Source organism: Culex quinquefasciatus, chromosome 3 (genome assembly GCF_015732765.1).
Source record: "Culex quinquefasciatus strain JHB chromosome 3, VPISU_Cqui_1.0_pri_paternal, whole genome shotgun sequence".
In the NCBI taxonomy this organism is placed as follows: Eukaryota; Metazoa; Arthropoda; class Insecta; order Diptera; family Culicidae; genus Culex; species Culex quinquefasciatus.
In genome coordinates, this window is record NC_051863.1 from 39,772,050 (window position 1) to 39,793,981 (window position 21,932).

Sequence of the window (21,932 nt, forward strand, 5' to 3'; positions counted from 1 at the left end):
CTACAAGCCGGCTCGGAGAGAGCTCGTTCAAATGAAAATGAATGCGACGATGAAAATGTACGAGCAAAAATGCTTGACTAATGGAACGCTGCTGCCCTGGACTGGATCGTCACCGACGATATTTTCCTTGTGGGAAAAGTTTTTCAAAAAATGAATGAAACAACTCTGGTCTGATGGTTGCGTCCTATTGGTTGAAGGGTCAAAGCGATGAAATGAGTGGGAAAATATGGGAGTGTGTGTGTGGGTGGAATGGAAAATTCTGAGGAAAAAAAAAGAGTACTTTTAGTGTTGTTCACAAGATTTTCTCACTTTCCAGACGAACGCCTCCAACTTTTCGAAAGCAATGACGATGATGGCGGTTGCAACGGTTGAAAGCTTTTACACTTGACGAGTTTGTGGTGAACGACAACAGAATAAGCATTCAATCATGATATTAGAATTTATCGATTTTATCGACATTAAAACAGGATTTTGTTATTTTTTGCATATTTTAAGAAAAAAAGCAAAAAAAAAGGATCAATCAATTAATAAATAAGTTAAGAAAAAAACCCTATTTCAAATAATCTAAAACCAAATTTCTTTCATTATGAGAAAACCAATTTACCAACTTGTAATCATCGAAGCAGTGCAGTTTGCTGTTTTTTTCTACTTTTTTCTTGTTGGGTGAGTTTTCATGCCTCACATTCAGCGTTGCATAATTTCACACTTGTAGGAAAAGTTCAAAAAGTGACACAAAAATGCTTCCTATTGAAAATTGACACTTAACCCTGCACGACTTAATTGGTGAGTTGTCTTATTAATTATATTTATTTGAGTTTTCCTAAGGATGATCGCAAATAAAACATTGAAAAAGGTTTTTTTTTTTAATTTAAATAAATGTAACCCTTCAAAAAAATTGATAACAAAAAGTCACGCCAGGGTTAATTCAACGGGTTGAGTGAGGGAACTTTTGTAACCCAGGTGAGCTGGTCTATGGGAAAGGTGTTAAACGTACGAAATCAACATAAAAGGGGAAAACTTTGCGTACATTCCAGACCGGTTCATTAAGGGTTGGATCGGGAGGGGGCAAAGTGGCAAGAAGGCAGGCAGGCAGGAGTTTGTTTTTAGTTTGTTAACTTTTCGCCGCCCAGCTCGGCCCTTTCCAGGTTTCAAAATCAGTCTAACGAATCGAGCTTCACACTGTGGAGGTGCTCTTTTTTTTTGCTGTTGGTTGGAACTTTTTCAAACTAGAATCCACTTTATGGCAGTCGGGGAAGGGTTTAACTTTTTGCCCTTGCATGATATGATGATGCTTTTGACAGGAGGTTCAATATAGTGAAGTCTTTCCTCAATATTAGCTGAAAAAATCTCTATGCAGCGAGAAAAACTACGATACTTCAATTTTGTGAAAAATTAAACTGAAATACGGCAATTTCAAATATTTTTCAAAATTAATCTTACAAATGGTCCAAACATTCATTTGCCAAAAAAAAATCAAAAAGCTTTAAAATTTTAATGGAAATAAAAGCCTAATCAACTAAAAACAAACCAACATGCATCTCTAGAGTTTTTTTTGGAAATGTCCCAAAAGCTTATGTATTTCATAAATGGATAGGACCTTATCAAAAAAGTCTAGATTTAATTTGCATTGATAGTCCCTGATCACGAATCCAACCTCCATTTTCCGATGTATAGTGACGGAGGGGTGGTACGACCCCTTCCATTTTTGTACATTCGAAAAAAGACGTGTTTTTTATAATTTGCAGTCTGAAACGGTGATAATATGGAAATTTGATGTCAATGAACTTTTTTGTGAAATAGGGCGCCCGATTTGATGGCGTACTCAGAATTTTGACAAAACGTATTTTTCATCGAAAAAAAAATACAAAAGGTAGTTTCAAAAATTCTGACATTTTTCATTACTTGACTGTAAAATGAGAAATGTAATGTACTTTTCGAATCTGCAATAACCTGGAAGGGTCATTTTCATTTAGAACAAAAAATTTCATTTTAAGATTTCATGTTTTTTTTCTAACTTTGCAGGGTATTTTTTAGAGTGTAACAATGCTCTTAAGCTAAGAACAAGATTGTCCGTTCCACGCAGTGGTGAACGCAGAACGCTGTGCCAGTTCGATTTTTCCAACAACTGTCAGTCGAACAATCTACAGGGGTTGCTTTGTTCAATGGTCGACGACTGGCAGGCTATGATGACAGGCGCAAAATTTTGCGTTTGCGTCCAGGTCTGATGGACAATCTTGTTCTTACCTTTAAAGTTGTGTCCTTGTGTCAACGGTGAACTTTAACAAAACCTTTTTTCGTTAAATCGCGATAACTCATGAGGATCAGAAGCTTACCTTTTATGTTTACGTATCAATTTTTTTGTAGTTTTCTGCTCTACTATTATGTAAAAAATTGTTGTACTGTAAAATTTACCGTGCATAGTTACAAAACATAAATATGAAGCTTCAAAAGACAAAAAGACTCTCTGGTTGTCAATATCCAAGGGACTGTTGAGGAAAAGATCCATCAGTTTACAGAACGATGTAAAATGAAGACTCGATTGAAATTATATTTTCCTTGACGCTTAGCTATGGGAGAAAATCATGGCAACGTCCAGCAAACAAAAACAAACAAATGTCAAACACCCTTCAAAGCTTCGTTTAACAAAGAAAAATGTCTATGCAAGAGAAAATGAAATTATTGACAACCGGAAGAGATTTTTAAAGCAAACAGAATCCAAGGGATCGTCGAGGAAGGATCTGTCAAGAAAGCGAAAATATCGAGGAGTGAAGAGAATCGATGTATGCAGTTTGAAGGGACTGGAGAATTCATCGGTAGAAGGATCAAAATTGATATCGAGAAGATCGATAGCCAGAGAGTCGACTGTATTATTGCTTTTGTTATATGGATATCAAACGATCGAGTTTTAGTTTATCAATTCGAAAGTAACAATACAAATTTTTGGAAATGTTTAGAATTTTCACAAAACCACGTATTGTTGAAAAAACGTATTTTTTTAAAGAGGGGTTTAAAATAATCGGATTTTTTATGTATATTTCGATAAATATTTTTTGAAATGCTCAAATTTTTTTCAGAGCTGCATACATTTGTCAAAAAAATATTCAAAATTTCAGTTATCATTTTATGGGTATCAAAAAATCTGATTTTTATTTGTGAAAAACTGAAATTTTTAGTATATTTTTAAATGAAGTTTTGTTAAAATTTCCATTGTTTTCAAAAATTTGTGATATAACTTCTGAAATGTACGAAAAAAAACCCTAACATTTTTTATCCAGTTTGCAGAAATTCCCCACGAAATTTTCATAGATTCATAAAAAATGTTGGCCGAAATAATAAGACCCGTATTTTTTGTTTGCCCATTCGGGTGATCTATGCCGTGTTAGGGTGTTCCAAAAAATTGACATTTTCGATGATTTTTGCAAAAACCACCTTTAAAAAAATCATAAAATCACCATTTAAACCGATTTTAGCTGTCTTGGACGCGAATGAAAGAGTATTAGATAGGCTTTTAAGGAATAAGAAGAATAGTAAGAATACCAAAGTATGTTACCAAAATATTCAGAATTAAAAGATGAAACTTTTGGTACTCAAACATGTTTAGATCATCGCTTTATTTTCAAAATTTTCGCAGTTTTACTGAAAAAAGTCGATTTTTCCCGTTTTCGTCATTTTTCCATTTTTGCGCGTGGCGCGTTGAAAAACCCAGTTTTTAATTTCAAAAAATCATATCTCAGAATATTGAAAATATAACTTAAAATTTTTTTGATATGTTATGTCAGATTTTCCGAAAAATCCGGTGAAAATATTTTTAGACATAGGATCTGTGGCCCCGAAATCTTTTATGACAGCATTTTAAGATTTCATATGACCTTTTCAAATGTTGGGCTAGATATTTGAAACTTTTAACTGTTTTTCCTTAAAAGCCTACCTAAAATTTCGTTCGCCTATAAAAAATTTGAGTTTTATTTTCGAAATGCATGAAAAAAATCCAGACCATTTGATGCAGCTACAAACAATTTTTTTTTTGCATTTTCAAAATAAACGAAAAATACTTACTTTTTGAGAAAATTTTCATGTGATTACACCGACCAACAACATTTCTGCGTAGGCTAAACTTGAGGGAAAGCATGAAGTTTGGGGTCTCCAAACACGTGCACTTTGAATTTTTGAAAAAAATTAGGCAGAGCCGAATGGTTTTTCTCCAAATTTTGTATGGAAAATTAGGGCGGTTCGTCGCTGTTTTGTACAAGCAAAAATTACATGCAATATGTGGGAGTAGCGAACACACTACTTTGGCCAAAATTTCGATGAAGACTCGTCAAACCAGCCCTGTGTACATGTCGAAGGCCAATGTAAAAAAAATCAATTTAAAAAAATATTATTTTTTTATTTTCACATGAAAAATCGTCAGTATTTGATTTTAATATTTTTTTCAGCAAAATTTCCAAATCGGGCTTCGGAGGCTGTGTTAGGCTCCATACAATTTTTTTAAATTTTGTATGGACATTTTGTTACGGGGGGGGGGAGGGGGAGGGGTAAAAAAAATTCTTGAAAGTTTTCACTCCAAATTTCAGCCAATTTGGTCCGGTTATACCATCTCGAGAAATCGTGGCACATCAACTCATAGTGGCAATAATAGTGGTAAATTTCCTTTTTTCTTTCTTTTTCTGAAGCTTCAAGTAAATTTTTATTCAATTTCCATCGTAACTCATTTTTGTACACGCAGAAAAATGTTTTGTAGAATCAGCCTGTACGAAGTTTGTTTCAACAAACCTTGATTTTCTCAGTTCCACAAAAATCTTTTGTTGTTTTGAAAAAGTTGCTTTGACGTTGATTCAACAAAAATCTTGATTTTCAAATTAACAAAAGGTTTTGTTGATTCAAATATGCCTTATTTTATGCGTGTATTCATGCACCTTGTTTATTTTTGCAAACAAGATATTTATACATAAAAAAACAAAACTACTATTAATTATCTAAAACCTGTATAAATAGCAGATTTGTTTTTTGAAGTCATAAATCTTGAAAAGGGACACCTTAAACTAACTTCCCCCATCAAAACATTTTAGGTACATTAAAATATCATCAAATTAGGGCAAATTAATTGTAACTGGGTTTTTTTTCTTCGCTTTCCCTTGATGAAGCAGTTTTAAACTGAAAAAACATACCGTCATCAGGGGTGACAATGGGTCTGTGGGTGAGATTGGGTCATACAAAAATGCTGAAATTTGCTTGACTCAATTTCACCCCCAGACCCAACGTTTTCCCTATGATGGTAATAAAATTAGAAAAAAAGTTTTTTTTGGAAATTCAACTTGAAATTAAACAAATCAAATAAAAAAATCAATAAAATTATTTTGTTCCTATATCTAATGTTTGTGAAAAGTCAAAACCAACAATTTGCCGTAGACAAAGATTAAAATACTTCAAATTTTTTTTTTTTTGCTAGATTGAAATTACCACAAATGATTTTAAATAAAAAATCATGTAAATATGATGATTTTAATGGGAACCTCGCCTTTTTCGCTATTTTCAGCGCAGTTTTTCAAATAATTTTTTCAACTTGCATAACATGAATATTTTAAAATTGACTATTTTCTCACGCTGCATTTGGGTGGCACACCTTTCTCTTCAAAAACTAATGACCACTCATCAAAAAAACGGTGCCATTTATGCATCGAATAATTACCGCAACGAGCGCTCATTTATTCACGCTTAGGGCCGTGCTCTTGAGCTTTAAAATATTCGTTTCAATTTGGAGTCGTCTCTGTGCATCGGTGAGACCCTGTGCACTCCCACGTAGCTCGCTTTGGAGTGGTTTAATTTGGTGCAATTTAAACTCGCTTCAGCAGAGCACGGTTTTTAATCACAGCACGATTAATTTCGCAAGTTGTTGGGAAGCGGAGGAGGTGGTTGGTAAAAAAACTCTGTGAAGCTCAGTTGCTTCGTGATCCTTAATCCACGTGAAAGGAGTAGAGCGAGTTAAAAAAAAGGTGGAAGGATTAAACGAGAGGGTCATCTTCATCATCACCATCATCGTCGTCGTCGTCGTCGTTACTTTTGTTCATTCATCCATGGACTTTTTTTTGTGTGCAAAGCTCTTGGAAGGATCTTCAACGCAACGAGGATAACGAATGGGCAGTGGTCCATCACAAATTACAGGTTTAAATATATTTTTTTATCAATAGATTAATCTTTCCAGTTTTGTTGTTTTTACAATTTTATGTTAATATTCTTTTACTTGCTTCAATGATTTTAAAAACTTTTAATTTGAACTTTCAACCAACAGCTTCGAAACTTTCGCTGGATTTTCCATCCTGAGGAAAATCGTTGACGGAAAGCGTCTGGCAAACGTGATTTACACCAGATGATGAAGATGAATCCTTGCGAGGTGAAATCTTACAGGGGCGACCACGGGACGGTGATGAAAATCTTTGCGCCAAGATGATGGCGGGCAAGCGCTTGGAGAAAATTAAATTTTCACCGCCATCGCAGCACAGTCTGGGGAAAGATGGCTGGATAAATGGATGGATGGATTAGTGGGTGGTGGTGGTGAGGCAGAGGGGGTGTTTGGATGTTAGTTTACATTTGCCTGCACGTGATGATGTACTGCAGCACATGCAGCCGGGAAGAGTTATTGCAGGGCATCCATCACGGCTCGGTGGACCATCTTTCGTTTAGTGGTGGCTCGAGAAGATAAAAGCTTTTTATTTGTTATTGAAACATTATTGAAAAAAGTGTAAATTATGAAAAAAGCGGAATAAAAATGTTATAAGCATAAATAATTTAAACTTTATGAATGTATGGAAGGTGGGGATTGAGCAAAAAAATATTGGAATCAGTGAATTAGAGTTTAGGATTTTTTATTGCAATTTCATTTTAAAAAATCCAAAACTTTTTGTGTTGATGTTAAATCAAGCTTCATAAAAAATGTGGGTTATTCTCCGCCAACCAGCTCAGCAGTTGCCCGCCCCCTCTTCCCGAACAGACGGAAATAACTTGGGAATAACATTTTTTGATATTTAAAAATACTAGGCCAATAACATTTTATGGTATTAATAACAAGATTTGTTATTCGTCGTTATGATTTTTTTGTTATTGTAATAACAGACGAATAATATTTTAAGTTATTCTTCGAACAAATCTTTTGTATCATTTTTTGTTATTTTAACAACTAATCCGATCATCCCAATAACAGTTGGCGGTATTCTTCCATAACAAAAAATGTTATTCCAAAGTTGTTTTGACTTTCAATCAATATCAGACCAATAACAAATTTTGTTATGATAACATAAACTGTTATTTAACCCTTATGCAAAAATGGATTTTTCAAGAAGAATCCATAACAATTTCTGTTATTTTAACAGTATTTGTTATTGAAATGGCATGAATTTAGTTATTACCGTCTGATCGGGTTACACAGCAAAAAAAAAGTAACAATACAGCTGCGTGTAAAAGGCCTGGGTGTAAAATAAATTTTGCATTATTTTATGTAATTTAATGTAATATTACACCCTGAAATATGTAGCCCATCAGTATGGGAACCCTACTTGACCGAAATGTCAAGCTCATATATGCGTTTATACTTTGCACTCTGCACTCTGCTATGGCACCAGGTCTTACTGTTGGTGCTGGGTTTAAATCTCGCCGGTTGCATTTTTTTTTTACAAAAATTGTACATGCAGCGTGTAATATTAAGCGTCTTTTTTGACGAAGGTGATTTGCATGCTTTTGCATGTGATTTTATCATCAGATTTTTTGCTGTGTAATTTTGTTTGGCAAAATAATTGTTTTGTGACAGAAATTCAAAAGTACTTAAACAAAAGGTTTTGAATTTGAATAGGTCCTATCCAGGTTTTTAAGCGAAGATGGCGTTCGAATGGCGAAACGCCATCTTCGCTTAAAAACAAATGTGGCTGACATGCCATGGCACACTTTGGTACTGCTTGATTTTGACATTTCGGACGTTCACCATTCAAACGCCATCTTTCTAGTCTAATCTAATCTAATCAGACCCTAGCGCAGCCAATCTTTCGAAGGGATCCTGGAGAGTGCCTTAGGTTAGATGACGCCTAGCACTCTTCTTGTCATTTATTAACATTTGTAGTGTGCCATTGCATCGGAATGCATTGAAACATCACAAGCGTTAAAGCGGCCAGGCCTACTGCGTAAAGCCGTATCGCAGAGATGACTCGTAATTGGGTTGAGTTTGAGCACAGAGTGTTCGAACAACAACACAATTCTGAATCGACAGGGGAGGAAGAAGCGTGGGGACACACCACCATACGCTCCGAGATTTTGGTAGTATTCGTTGGGAGCACCATGCTAAGAAGGTTTGGTACTCCGGGACCCTCTGGGATGGGACATTGTATTTCTACAAATGCCCTGGACACTATTTGCCGTGGTTATAGCGCCACATCTCGCTCCATTCAAACGCCATCTTTGCTTAAAAACCTGGATAAACTTATGAAACACAATGATTTATTGAACCTTTTCAAACAAAACTCTAGACATCAACTTTTCATTTGATTTTTTTTATACTTAAACAAAAGTTTAAACATCAATTTACAAGGTCAGGATTATTGCTATTAGACAAGAACAATTTTTAGCAACATTTCAAAGTAGTGTTTTCGTTTCAACTGTTATTATGCAGTAAAGGAATATTTACAGTTGAAGGAAATCATCGTTATAAATGCCTTAAAAAATCGCGTGATCAGACAAATCTTGTCTCGAAAAATGCCACCGGGACCGTCTGGGTTCGAACCCAGGCCGACTGGGTAAGGGGCAACCACACTTAGGGGAGAGTGGGGAGACTTGATCCCCGGGGACACTTGATCCCAAGCCTGTATCTCGTCAGCATGTGGGTAAAACAATTAGCTTTGTTCTAGAAAGTTGTGCGAAATTAACTAAAACTCATTGTAGAAAACAAAGAAAAAAATTAAAAAATGTTTAGATTCAGTTACACACATTTTTCTAAAACGAGCTGCAAAAAACTTCCAAGAGATCTTTTTTTCTTTGTATTGATATGTATAGAAAACACTCAAAAATTATTTAAAAAATTATTTTTTATACATGAATTGTTTGATAAACTTATCAACACCAAAACCCTTACGCATTTGATGTTAAATTTATCGTCATACTATTTTTACAATCAATTGTTTAAAAAAGTGCGTTTAGGGAGACTTGATCCCTGCCTTTTTACAGTCACTGGAATCAGCCTCAACATTAATTAATTGAGCTGGGTTTTCATACATAGTTTCCTTTAGTATAGTTGTACATAACTTACTGCAGTTTGAACCATTTTTCAAAACTTTTGTAATAAAAAATGACCAGCTTTTGTAAACATGCTCAATTTTGGTCTAAAAAAGAAAATTTTAAGTTTTTAAATATTTAACATAATAAACTTGTTATATTTTGAACACAAACGTACAGGTTTTATGTGAAATTGCTGTAACTTATAGATAATTAAAAGGTTGGATGAATAAGAAACATTTTGCTTAAGATTTCTTCAAAATGTTGAAAGGGGGATCAAGTTACCCCTAACATTTTTAAAATGCCGGTTAAAAATATTTTTTTAAAACGCTTGGCATGATTCGAAGAGTTCATCTGATGAAATATCCTTATTAGCCAAACATAGATGAATGTTTAAGCTTTCAATTCATGCAAAAAGTTTATAGTTTTGTGAGAAATTGACAGAGTTATGTGCGGTACAAAAAAAGGGGATCAAGTCTCCCCACTCTCCCCTACCCCTACACCACGCGCCCGGCTAATAATGCCATAGTTTTACTCAGGGCTGTGGAGTCGGAGCGGGAGTCGGTGGAGTCGGGTCTTTTAGGGAAGCCTGGAGTCGAAGTCGGAGTCAGAGTCGGAGTCGTCAAAACTTGAACAGCTGGAGTCGGAGTGCCGGAGTCAGCTAAATTTTATTAACTGGAGTCGGAGTCGGAGTCGGAGCCGGAAATTTCTGATTACTTCAAAAATTCAAAAAAATATATTTTTATTTTTTAGTATTTGCTATAAAACAGCTTAATTTACAAAACTTTTTATATTTTTAATTGTTTTTCAAGTTGCATGCACTGCGTTGCCATTTTATTTTTATTTTTTTAGAGATCACTAAATGATAACCTGTTAATCAGCTCCTACCCAAGTATGTAGTATCATCATAACTCAAAAATATAAAAACAATATTGGTTTAGTAGTAAGAAATATTTAATTAATTTTTGACTGCATCATTTTGCCGATATTTATGTACCCGTTAAATTCAATTTAACCAAATTTAATCTAGTTCTTTCTGAAAAAGTGCACACACAGTCATCTTACACCCCGATAGTGAATGTCTTAGTGGATTTAAGTAAATCAATGTTCAGGAAAAAAGTTACGAGGCACATCAAAAAGTATAAAATAACAATCACTATTTATGGAAATCGAAAAAAAATCAATGACAACACTGACGTGGCATCCCGTAAAATATAATAATTTATAAAAAAAAGTTTATTTTTACACTACATTTTAAACACTTAAAAACTCAGAAGAAGGATTAAAGGGAAAACAAAATTGAAACTATGTGTATATAAATAAATGTAAATTAATAAGTTACAACATTTAGAAAAAAAAAACTATTTTATAATCAAGTTGTCACAAAATGCGAAGCGAAGGATGTTTTTATGATTTATGCACATTTTTAATCTCTGTTATTATTGTATAATTTTAAAGCTCTGTAATCAATACTTTTAATTGTGATTTGTTTTTTTTTAATATTCCACAAGATTTTATCAAATAAATTCATTTATTTTTAACTATCGATTCCATTCAACCATTACTTGTAAAAGTAATATTCAGTAGATACATTTAACTTTCCATTGAATGTGACATGTATGGAAATCAAAGATCCCTTTTTGGATCATACAAAGTATTTTAAAACTTTTTTGAAATCTTAAAAAAATCCTTAATGTTTCGTTTTATTTTTTTCTAGCTAGTATTTTGAAATTAGAAGATTCAAACCTGGTTTATTCAAGATTAAATAATTCAGGGCTTTTCACTGAGTCTTTTTAATTCTTTTCACTCATCTTTTTTAACTCTGTTCTATTTCTGCCAAAATAATAAGTTCAATGATATTTAAAAAGAATAGAAGACATTTGGGTAATTCTCCGCCAACTCACACAGCAGTTGCCCCGACCCCTCTTAGATTTGCGTGAAATTTTGTCCTGGGGGGTAACTTTTGTCCCTGATCACAAATCCGAGGTCCGTTTTTTGATATCTCGTGACGGAGAGGCGGTACGACCCCTTCCATTTTTGAACATGCGAAAAAAGAGGTGTTTTTCAATAATTTGCAGCCTGAAACGGTGATGAGATAGAAATTTGGTGTCAAACGGACTTTTATGTAAAATTAGACGCCCGATTTAATGGCGTACTCAGAATTCTGATAAAACGTATTTTTCATCGAAAAAAACACTAAAAAAGTTTTTTAAAATTCTCCCATTTTCCGTTACTTGACTGTAAAAATTTTTGGAACACGTCATTTTATGGGAAATTTAATGTACTTTTCGAATCTACATTGACCCAGAATGGTCATTTTTTCATTTAGAACAAAATTTTTCATTTTAAAATTTTGTGTTTTTTCTAACTTTGCAGGGTTATTTTTTAGAGTGTAACAATGTTCTACAAAGTTGTAGAACAGACAATTACAAAAATTTTGATATATTGACATAAGGGATTTGCTTATAAACATTACGAGTTATTGCGATTTTACGAAAAAAAGTTTTGAAAATGTTGGTCATCGTTGATCATGGCCGTTCATGGTCACCCGCGACAGACACGGACGACGAAACAAAGAGAAACGCAAAAAGTAACTTTTTCAAAACTTTTTTTTCGTAAAATCGCGATAGCTCGTGATATTTATAAGCAAACCCCTTATGTCTAAATATAAACAAATTTGTAATTATCTGCTCTACAATTTTGTAAAACATTAGTACACTCTAAAAAATAACACTGCAAAATTAGAAAAAAAAACTAACTTAATCCACCTATGTGGTTGGAGCCTTCCTCACAACAATGGCTGTACACAAGTTTCATCTATTTTTTAGATCCGGCTTCCAAAAAGTACATCGATATCACTTAAGTGGCCATATATCGAGACAGGGTTGCCAGATCTTCAATATTTTAGACTCGTTGGAAAGGTTTTTTGATAACCTAACCAACGATGGGTCAGATGATGGATCCGGACAAAGTTTACATACATTTAAGTGAGATCCGGCTTCAAAAAAGTACATCAATATCACTTAAGTGGCCATATCTCGATACAGGGTTGCCAGATCTTCAATCTTTTGGACTTATTGGAAAGGTATTTTGATAAGTTAACCAACAATAGGTCAGATGGTTGATCCGGACATAGTTTACATACATTTAAGTGAGATCCGGCTTCAAAAAAGTACATCAATATCACTTAAGTGGCCATATCTCGAGACAGGATTGTCAGATCTTCAATGTTTTGGACTCGTTGGAAAGGTATTTTATTAACCTAACCAACGTTGAGTCGGATGGTGGATCCGGACATAGTTTACATACATTTAAGTGAGATCCGGCTTCAAAAAAGTACATCAATATCACTTAAGTGGCCATATCTCGAGACAGGGTTGCCAGATCATCAATGTTTTGCGCTCGTTGGAAAGGTCTTTTGATAACCTAACCAACGTTGGGTCGGATGATGGATCCGTACATAGTTTACATACATTTAAGTGAGATCCGGCTTCAGAAAAGTACATAAATTTCACTTAAGTGGCCATATCTCGAGGCAGGGTTGCCAAATCTTCAATGTTTTGGACTCGTTGGAAAGGTCTTTTGATAACCTAACCAACAATAGGTCGGATGGTGGATCCGGACATAGTTAACATACATTTAAGTGAGATCCGTCTTAAAAAAAGTACATCAATATCACTTAAGTGGCCATATCTCGAGACAGGGTTGCCAGATCTTCGATGTTTTGCACTCGTTGGAAAGGTGTTTTGATAACCTAACCAACGTTGGGTCGGATGATGGATCCGGACATAATTTACATACATTTAAGTGAGATCCGGCTTCAAAAAAGTACATCAATATCACTTAAGAGGCCATATCTCGAGACAGGGTTGCCAGATCTTCAATGTTTTGAGCTCATTGGAAAGGTGTTTTGATAACCTAACCAACGATGGGTCGGATGGTGGATCCGGACATAGTTTACATACATTTAAGTGAGATCCGGCTTCAAAAAAGTACATCAATATCACTTAAGTGGCCATATCTCGAGACAGGATTGTCAGATCTTCAATGTTTTGGACTCGTTGGAAAGGTATTTTATTAACCTAACCAACGTTGAGTCGGATGGTGGATCCGGACATAGTTTACATACATTTAAGTGAGATCCGGCTTCAAAAAAGTACATCAATATCACTTAAGTGGCCATATCTCGAGACAGGGTTGCCAGATCATCAATGTTTTGCGCTCGTTGGAAAGGTCTTTTGATAACCTAACCAACGTTGGGTCGGATGATGGATCCGTACATAGTTTACATACATTTAAGTGAGATCCGGCTTCAGAAAAGTACATAAATTTCACTTAAGTGGCCATATCTCGAGGCAGGGTTGCCAAATCTTCAATGTTTTGGACTCGTTGGAAAGGTCTTTTGATAACCTAACCAACAATAGGTCGGATGGTGGATCCGGACATAGTTAACATACATTTAAGTGAGATCCGTCTTAAAAAAAGTACATCAATATCACTTAAGTGGCCATATCTCGAGACAGGGTTGCCAGATCTTCGATGTTTTGCACTCGTTGGAAAGGTGTTTTGATAACCTAACCAACGTTGGGTCGGATGATGGATCCGGACATAATTTACATACATTTAAGTGAGATCCGGCTTCAAAAAAGTACATCAATATCACTTAAGAGGCCATATCTCGAGACAGGGTTGCCAGATCTTCAATGTTTTGAGCTCATTGGAAAGGTCTTTTGATAACCTAACCAACAATAGGTCGGATGGTGGATCCGGACATAGTTAACATACATTTAAGTGAGATCCGTCTTAAAAAAAGTACATCAATATCACTTAAGTGGCCATATCTCGAGACAGGGTTGCCAGATCTTCGATGTTTTGCACTCGTTGGAAAGGTGTTTTGATAACCTAACCAACGATGGGTCGGATGGTGGATCCGGACATAGTTTACATACATTTAAGTGAGATCCGGCTTCAAAAAATTACATCAATATCACTTAAGTGGCCATATCTCGAGACAGGGTTGCCAGATCTGCAATGTTTTGGACTCGTTGGAAAGGTCTTTTGATAACCTAACCAACGATGGGTCGGATGATGGACCCGGACATAGTTTACATACAGTTAAGTGAGATCCAAATATATGTGAAAACACATTTTTATGCATAACTTTTTAACTACTTATCAAAACTTCAATCTGTATAAAACTCGATCTATGGGACCCTAAACCAAGTCGAATGCAACAAGTTCGGGTCAAATCGGTTCAGCCAGTGCCGAGAAACATGAGCTAGTATGTTGGTCACATACACACATACACACACACATACACACACACATACACACACACATACACACAGACATTTGTTCAGTTTTCGATTCTGAGTCGATATGTATACATGAAGGTGGGTCTACGACGTTTTTATACGAAGTTCACTTTTAGAGCAGGATTATAGCCTTACCTCAGTGAGGAAGGCAAAACACAAAATTTTAAAATGAAAAATTTTGTTCTAAATGAAAAAATGACCATTCTGGGTCAATGTAGATTCGAAAAGTACATTGAATTTTCCATAAAATGACATGTTCCAAATTTTTTTAACTGTCAAGTAACGGAAAATGGGAGAATTTTTAAAACTTTTTTGGTGTTTTTTTCGATGAAAAATACGTTTTTTCGGAATTCAGAGTACGCCATCAAATCGGGCGTCTAATTTTACATAAAAGTCCCTTTGACACCAAATTTCTATCTCATCACCGTTTCAGGCTGCAAATTGTTGAAAAACACCTCTTTTTTCGCATGTTCAAAAATGGAAGGGGTCGTACCGCCCCTCCGTCACGAGATATCAAAAACGGACCTCAGATTCGCGATCAAGGACAAAAGTTACCCCTTAGGACAAAGTTTCACGCAAATCGAAGAGGGTTCGGGGCAACTTTTCCCGATTTCGTGTGAGTTGGTAGAGAATTACCCGTAGTATTTTAAAAACTTTTTTGAAATCTGAAAAAAATCTTAATATTTCTATTTATTTTTTTCTAGCTAGTATTCTGAAAGTAGAAGATTCAAACCTGGTATATTCAAGATTAAATAATCCAGGGCTTTTCATTTAGCCTTTTTAATTCTTTTCACCTAGCCTTTTTAATTCTGTTCTGTTTCTGCCAAAATAATAAGTTCATTGATATCTAAAAAGAACAGAAGACAATTAGCTTTTGAGATTTATACCAGGTATATTTTCAAGTAAAACAATGCGAATAATTGAACAAAATCAAACTTGTTTCGCTGCAAAAAAATCAGTTTCACAAATTATTTACTTTCACTTCTCTTTCGTAGCTTAAACATAACTAAGAAATTTACAGAATTTTCATTAATTCACGTTATCGCGTTAAAAAATACTAAAAATAACTATAGTTTATTTAAAACGATGTAAAATAAAGTTTTAAATGAATTTTCTGCACTTTTTACATTAGATTTTCTTGAATATTTTAACATTTTTCACGTTCCGCGAAATTTGGTGTTTTGGATTTATGGTTCCCATGAAAATTGCGATTTTTGTGCGTGAAAAATCAATAAGCCTACACCTTCTACCTTCGCAAAAACCGCCCAACTCCATGTGAAACTTACTCTAGAATACCGTGGAGATTTTCCCATATTCCCTTAAAAAGCAGAGCATCAGCCCCGTTTTCCGAATTCTTTTCCTTGTCCCTGGTGCGTGGTGGGGATGGGAACGGCCGACAATGGACGGCTGTCATGGTGGTGAGAATCTGGTTCAAGAAGAGTTGGTTCTGTTTTAAATTATCAATTCCCAGGCAACTCGGAAACTAATGATGCAAAATGACTTCCTTTGGCAACGGAAATTTGTGGACAAAAACGAATAAGATATGCAAAAAAGCAGTTTAGTTGATTTTGGTTGCCGGAGTCCCGAGTTATAATTGAAAATGTTTACGCTATTCGAGCTTGTATCGGTGTCAAACGCGTTCTGACCTAAAATCCCTTTGGCCAATTGTTGCACTTGGTGTGTCAAGATAGCACGACAAGATTGAAACTTTTTTCATATGAAGAGTGACAAAAATGCTCGAAGTTTTTTCGGGTTTTTTTTTAATATCTCATGATTGAAATCGAATTTTGGGGATCTGTGAAGGTCAAAAGATGAGGCCCAAAATGCACGTGTGACAAGTTAGCACGATGGCGACGACATTATGTTTAAACCTTTTTTTTTAGATTTTACTACAACTTATAAATTAGAATTTCTAAGTACATACGACCCATGTTGTATGCTTTAAGTTTTATAATAAATTAAGTTGAAGAAATAGTTTCAATAAAAAGTGGTTTGTAATTTGTTTTCTTTTTTCTAAATAAAACCTCCATAGGTGATTCAATTTCCGCATTTTATGCTGCCAAAGCAGTGACGACAGCGACGAATTGCGCTTTTTGCAAGAAATGCAACGTTCACAAACACACACGCTTACACGCATTCTAGCATCCAAAAACGGAAACATATAGAACGAGTAAAATGCTGTGTAGGTTGTGTGCTCTGCACATTTATGCACGAAAAGGGAAATGTGTTTTCAAGAAAAACCAAATATTTTCGTCGCGTTTCAATTACGGGCGAGTGAAACTGAGTTGAACGTGGCGGTTTTTGAGCAAAGAAAAGTCTGCGGGAATGAAAGCTTTTCAGAAAAAGGTAGTCTAAAAATCAGGTCAAGTAAATTTTAAACTTTTCTTTTACTTGATTTACAAAAAAAATCTTTCTAACAGTAATTTATTCTACCTTTCAGCATGCCCCCACTTTTTGATGGCTAATTTTTAAGGTAAGCAACCCAAACAAGACTAACCACTACAAGGTGAGAACACCCCATTAAATTAAGAAAGCTCGTGAAAGTGCCTGTCGTCGGCAAGGCAAGAAGAAAACAAACCAAAAACAGCACCGCAGAAAGGGATAATTTGCTCAATTAATTCGCGCAAGCCGGAGTAGGCGAAACTTGTTTGCTTTCGTGCAAGTTTTGACGGTTCTGCGAAGCAACAGTGCAGTGGGTAGGAAAAATTCATGTAGACAACATTTGAACAGCTTCTTACAGAGAAATGTGCAGACATGTGAGCAGTACCATCAATAAAAAACAGTGTTATTTTTTTTATATTTTAACAAGAATAAATATCGCACAAATTAGAAGAGACTCTTAATTGTTTCCCTAAAACTTGCATTTTGAATAAACTTCAACAATAAAATTGATTATCAACTTGCGTTATGTAGAACAATTTCAATTTCAAGAGCTAGAGCCGTTCACGAAGCTCATTTTTCCTGGGAGACCTCCAAACTACAACGAACAAGGGGTTTAGTTCCAAAATTTCACGCTCCAAATTCAAAATGTACCCAGCAGGCGGAGGCACTTCCGGTGAACTTTGTACAACCTGAGCCCGAGAGCTCTGGGCCCCTCGCCAAGTGAGTGGTGCAGCAGCAGTTTCGTCACAAATGGAAAAGGTAAATATTGGCGAAAGTTTCCCGCGCATAAAGTAAGGACTTTCGTTTGCGATAGAAATGAACCCACACGTGGTCTCAACCGGGTGGAGCACGTGCAGAGCTGGAGAAGGAATTGCTCGCGGAAGGTTGAAATATTGCCCAGCATAATTTAAAAGATTTTTTTTATGTGTGAAGTTTAGCGCCCCTACTAAAGTGTTAACGTTAGTTATCTTCTTTAAAAAATATATATTTTGCATCATATTTAAAATATACAAAAAAAAAAAACTAATCGTTGATGATGTTCTAACAAATTTCAAATCTCACAATTCACTAAACTCTACGAGAATCAACGGTGTATGATTCCAGAGTGAAAAAAAAACATCTCCGTGGGTTTCAGCAACAGTGCGTTTGATTTGAAAATAAATTAAACCGTCCCCCATCAGAATTTATTAATTTGACCAGCAAGCCACGAAATTAAATTGCGGTTTAAATGGCTGCCATCAGCACAATGTTCGCGATCACACATGGGTGATGATTACATTTAGGTAAGGTTGGTCAATTTTTCAGCCCTCTCATGTTTTTAGAATAGATTTTCAAAATCAAACAGAAAAAAAAAATCAAGTAGATAAAGTATAATGAAACTCAGACTATCTACACCCCGAAAATACAATTCAATGCATGTGTCGTGCAAAATTCACAACAAAAAAGTAAACTCCACCGAATTCGACCGTCCAATTTTATTCAATTAGCTTGAAAGCTCGTTCACTTGTCGTTTAATGTGTGATTTTTTTAAATCTCATGCTTAATTTAATATCACCGCTGCAAAAACAAACAGATAATGCACAAAAAGTGCAACAACACACATAAAAAAACCGGCATGCCTTGCACGAACAGGCAAAACCAATATTTGCATTATGCCCGTCCCCCGAGTTGAGTCGGCTGCGGCAGTGTTGCCAAACTCACGGCCACCTGACCTCTGACACGAGCTATCGCGCTATTTCGGAGTGGGAAGGAACAATGAAATTACTTTTTTTATTTGGTTCATAGCAAATCATATTCGAATAAAAAAATGTCGAGCACTAATATTAAGTAAAAATAAATTACGAAACTAAATTTTTCGCTTCAAATGTTTTAAAGTTTTCTAAAATAAACGATTAAGGAAAAAAAAGTCATCGCTGCTTTCAAAGAGTGAAATGTTTACTCGAGAAATAACTGAAAAATCTTTTTTTTTAGATTTTTGTTTTTAAATGGCAACTTTTTAATAACTGTTTAGGAAACTTGTCGAATAATGTATTAAAGTGTCATTTACTCATCAAAATGACAAGAAACAACTTTGTAGATGGTTGCAAATCGCTAAATATTATGAACATTTAGTTTTACTGAGTTTTTGAATACCGTCATCAGAGGTGACATTGGGACCCACGCAAAAGATCATAAAAAAATACATCCACCATCAAACATGTTTTTTTTTATAACTTTAGACATTGATGCCAAATCTTCAATATTTTGGGCTTGTTTCGAAGGCCTTTCGATAACTTAACCGATAATTGATCCGTTGTTTTCATAAGGATAAGTGAGATCCGACTTTGAAAAAGTACATTAACAGTCTCAACCCCAAGCCTGCAAACTGCGTTACAGTGATATTTGAAGGCCTGGGAAACAAGTAAAAAAGTACCAAACATCAATGTTTCATAGTGTTTTGGAATCGTCAAAATGTCTTCTTTAAGACAAAAATATTTGTACTTATGCATTTTGGGGCGGGGCTTGGGGGGGAGGGGGTGCACGAAAAAAACCCCGTGCAAAATGCGTTACAGTAAATTTGTAAAATTTATACCTCATACAATACATGTTCAAACCTCAATGTTTTATAGTGTTTTGGGAAGAGCTTCATCTGTACTTCACGTTAAAAATATAATAAAAGTACCGTTTCTTACAAGTTTCACTTTAAAAGTTTGATAAACTTTTATTGTATATTGTATTTTAGGAAAACAGTGGAAACATTTTTTTTTTTTCAGAAATACACTTATGCGACATATCAAACTTCATCAAATTTCATGGAAAAATATTTTGTATTAAAATTAAACCGATTCAGCTGAACCGGTTTACTCAATCGGTACAAAAGTTGAACCGGTTCACCATTACTATCACGAAATGTATCATCCGACATATCCGATTTCAAAACACTATAAAACATTGATGTTTGGTAGTATTTTGCGTATTTTCCAGGCTTTCGAAAAATCACTGTAACGCATTTTGCAGGCTTGGGGTTGTATCGGATTTTTTCTGTCATGGGGTTGTGACTGTTAATATCACTTAGGTGGTCATAACTTTAGACAGGGTTGCCAAATGGTCAATGTTTTGGACCCGTTGGAAAGGTCTTCGAATACCAATCAAGCGATATAAAACATGATGATATTTTGTGCATGGTTGTGCATGTAAATGGTTCTATTATGGGTAATTCTCCGTCAACTCACACAGCAGTTGCCCCGACCCCTCTTCGATTTGCGTGAAACTTTGTCCTAAGGGGTAATTTTTGTTCCTGATCACGAATCCGAGGTCCGTTTTTTTTTAAATCTCGTGACGGAGGGGCGGTACGACCCCTTCCATTTTTGAGCATGCGAAAAAAGAGGTGTTTTTTAATAATTTGCAGCCTGAAACGGTGATGAGATAGAAATTTGGTGTCAAAGGGACTTTTATGTAAAATAAGACGCCCGATTTGATGACGTACTCAGAATTCCGAAAAAACGTATTTTTCGTCGAAAAAAACACTAAAAACGTTTTAAAAATTCTCCCATTTTCCGTTACTTGACAGTAAAAATTTTTGGAACATGTCATTTTATAGGAAATTTAATGTACTTTTCGAATCTACATTGTCCAAGAAGGGTCATTTTTTCATTTAGAACAAAATTTTTCTTTTTCAAATTTCGTGTTTTTTCTAACGTTGCAGGTTTATTTTTTAAGAGTGTAACAATGTTCTACAAAGTTGTAGAACAGACAATTACAAAAATTTTGATATTTAGACATAAGGGGTTTATTTATAAAAATCACGAGTTATCACAATTTTACGAAAAAAAGTTTTGAAAAAGTTGGTCGTCATCGATCATGCCCGTTCATGGTCACCTGCGACAGACAAGGATGACGAAACAAAGAGAAACCCAAAAAGTAACTTTTTCGAAACTGTTTTTTCGTAAAATCGTGATAACTCGTGATGTTTATGAGCAAACCCCTTATGACTATATATCAAAATGTTTGTTATTGTCTGTAGAAAATTGATACACTCTAAAAAATAACCCTGCAAAGTTAGAAAAAGACGAAATTTTAAAATGAAAATTTTTGTTCTAAATGAAAAAATGACCCTTCTGAGTCAATGTTGATTCGAAAAGAACATTAAATTTTCCATAAAATGACATGTTCCAAATTTTTTTTACAGTCGATTAACGGAAAATGGGAGAGTTTTTAAAACTTTTATAGTGATTTTTTCGATGAAAAATACGTTTTTTCGGAAATCTGAGTACGCCATCAAATAGGGCGTCTAATTTTACATAAAAGTCCCTTTGACATCAAATTTCTATCTCATCACCGTTTCAGGCTGCAAATTATTACAAAACACCTCTTTTTTCGCATGTTCAAAAATCGAAGGGGTCGTACCGTCCCTCCGTCACAAGATATCAAAAAAACAGACCTTGGATTCGTGATCAGGGACAAAAATTACCCCTAAGGACAAAGTTTCACGCAAATCGAAGAGGGGTCGGGGCAACTTTTCCCGATTTCGTGTGAGTTGGAAGAAAATTACCCTTATTTAACTTCCGGAATTATACAAAAACACATTTTCATACATAACTTTTGAACTATGTACTTATGGAAACTTCAAACAATTCAATCTATTTTTTTCATAAAATTTAAGTACTGATCAAGGTTGTTAATCGATAAAATTTTCGAGGCTCGATAAAATCAACATTATCGTTATCGTTGTTTCGATAATTCTATCGGCGATTATCCTATCGCCGATAATGGACAATAACTATTTTTTATTTTTTTCTAAAATCGATTGTTTCACAAAGAACACATTTTTTGGAAATCTAGTAAGTTTCAAAATAAAATATGAACTCAAAATTGTTTACTAAGTACCGATTTTTAATCAAAAATGCTAAAATTTTCAAAATACAAAATATGTGTATCAATCAAATCGAAATTTGGTTTGCTTTTTCACGATAATATTTTTTTTGGAAAATATATTTTTTTTTA

At 34.8% G+C, this 21,932-nt stretch overlaps 1 protein-coding gene across 4 annotated transcripts in view; it reads left to right on the forward strand.

The window, feature by feature from the left end:
• Positions 1 to 21,932, forward strand: part of LOC6049643 (connectin) — a 438,570-nt gene that overhangs the window by 29,796 nt on the left and 386,842 nt on the right. For all 4 annotated transcript variants that reach the window (XM_038265773.1, XM_038265774.1, XM_038265772.1 and 1 more), the window contains one exon: positions 17,008 to 17,040. The gene's annotated coding sequence lies outside the window, so the exon portion shown is untranslated. The remainder of the gene's footprint in view (positions 1 to 17,007; positions 17,041 to 21,932) is intronic.